Below are 2,509 nucleotides of genomic sequence, written 5' to 3' on the forward strand. Positions count from 1 at the left end.
CTACGAAAAGTGAAAAGAATAGCGAGGAAACCGGGAAGAGGTGATTTTCTACTGTTTAAAAGTTGTTTTTGTTCCTCACTTGGGTCTGTTCTTGTGAAGCCCGGAGGATTGGTTTTGTACAAACACCAGCAAACAGCAGCTGAGTCAATAACCAGGCTCAAATCAGCAGCCTCGACTGACCACAGGTCGAGCATCGATTCAGGGAGCAATTAAGTGAGAATCTCAATGTATTCATAAAGGATTGTTTCTCTCCCGTTTCTTCCTCTCTTAACATCCCGGCTGTCGTCTGTTGTTAAGTAAAGTTAGCGTCCCCGAAATGCTTTAATGATCAGTAATTGGCTGCGAGGTGGGCGTCACCAGTAAACACAGCTCCCCTCTCAGAGTCTCTGCGCTCGCTTAATGACACACTCTGAATGGCAAAGATTTCACTTTGCATCTCATCACTGTGCTTTGCCCACAGCTCTAATGAGAAGCTATGGCGGTGGAGCTGCAGCGGCAGGGAGGATTGACTGGCAGTGTGAATCAGAGTCAAAAGGCAGAGTTAGTCACTGCCATCACAGCCTCAGTGGTCGGCTGTATCCTGCATGTACAGGCTCCATAATGCACAGGGAGAACCGGTATTATTAGCATGGAAACGACCTGCAGTATGCCGTATTAGCTTGTACAGCACATGTTGCTGTAAGACACGGATCAATGCGTGGACACTGAGGGCTCTTAGCCTTGTTATTATCCCTTGTTTCTATATAGAGACTTAGCCCTGTGTTGTCAAACAATGATAATCCTCACACGCTGCCTCCACTCACCTATCCATCCATCCTTCATCCAAAAATATACAGCCACACCAAACCCGCTGCGTCTTCGCATCGGCGGCTATTTTTCGCCTCCTCTGTAAATGTTAGGTCGAAAGTTCACTTTGAAATAATGGAGCATGTGACCTTTTTCTCGGCGAGCAGAAGATATTGCTCCCGAGGAATTGGAGCATTTTTGGATGAGAGGGTGTTCTGAGGAAGGCGGGGGGGTGAAGCAAAGCCCCGAGGGAGAAGGAGAAATGTCACGATCACTACCAGAGCAAGTCCTGGCGCGGACATCAACCTTTCCCCGTGTGCACTCTCTGGAAGGGATGAAAAAAAAACACCCACAGCCGCTGGATTGCGGCTGCACGTCGGGGAATAGGAACACAGATTTTTTTGAATAAGATGAGGAGGAAGACGAGCTGATTATGGAGGATGATGGCACAGTAAGGTCAATGTTCTTACAGCTGACAACTAATGCTTTGGGTATTTATATATATTCTCAGGCAGAGAGAAAAATGCAGTGTGATTTACAGTATACAAACCTGTTAAAAGGCTATTACTCATAGACGTGTCAGAGCTGTAGCCTGCTGCTGCTCACCAAATGGTCTGCATGCAACAAGTCCCTGTAGCTCAGCTTTAATATTATAACAGCATCCTGTTGTACTGCGCCACCAGACTTTTTCATTAAACCTCCACATGCTGTGAACATGTCAGTTCAAACCGTATATGTACCTCCGCCAAGGAAGTTAGGTTTTCACAGGATTATAGGAAACTACTGAACGGTTTTAAAAACTTGGATGGGTGACAGGTCTTGGCCCAGAACGACATTTTTCTTATTATTTCTCAGGGGATAATGCATGGATCTCAATGAAAAGTCCACTCTCAGAGCAAGCTGTTGTGGCTGAGTGGGTTGAGTATAGGGCTGGGTTGTATCCCATTTAAAACATAATAGCATTTTCTGTTACAGTGAAGTTTGCTGGCGTTGTTTTGTTAGGTTTAGGGAACTACAATTCTTAGGATTTTAGTATTTTTACAGTGTGGTATAAGCACTGTTACCTAAAATTATGAAGACTTCCTCCACCACTGCTGGCTGAGTAGCAGTGGGGTTGCAAGATAAATCTAAGGCGTTGTGTGACGATTAAAGAGATGCGGGTCATAACTGTGGTCATTCAGACAGTCATGCTAATTTTCACTTGTCACATCTGTTGTAGAGATTCTGGAGGTATGACTCAAATCGAACTCAAACTCAAATCGGGCAGCGCAGCCTCCAAATAAACTTTATAATAAGCTTAAATTCTAGTGTAATTAAACACTTGTCTCTGGGTCCAAATCAAATAAACACAACTGTGTAGCTAACTGGGATCTCCTTCTTGGGAAACTTGTGGACTCAGAGACAAGTTTACCTGGACAGGAAAGCAGAAAAACACATTTAAACCTCTTAGAACATTTGTTGAAGAAGCAATCTCAACTCCAACACATCCTCTTTTGTCCACAAGCTTTTGACCATTTCACAGTCCTCCTCAGCAGATGGAGTTTGCCCAGCTGGCGTGGAACCGTAGATGTTGAAGCTCTGAAAACATTCACACTGTACTCGTCTTTGTAATCATTTTGTCTCTCTCGTTGTCATATTGCACCATGTTGTCAACTCCATCTGGCACTTGCAAAGCTAGGAATTATTTGCAAATACAATTTAAGTAAGACAATTCCTGCACAGA

Source organism: Pagrus pagrus (assembly GCF_965226575.1).
Source record: "Pagrus pagrus genome assembly, chromosome: 17".
NCBI classification, from domain to species: Eukaryota; Metazoa; Chordata; class Actinopteri; order Spariformes; family Sparidae; genus Pagrus; species Pagrus pagrus.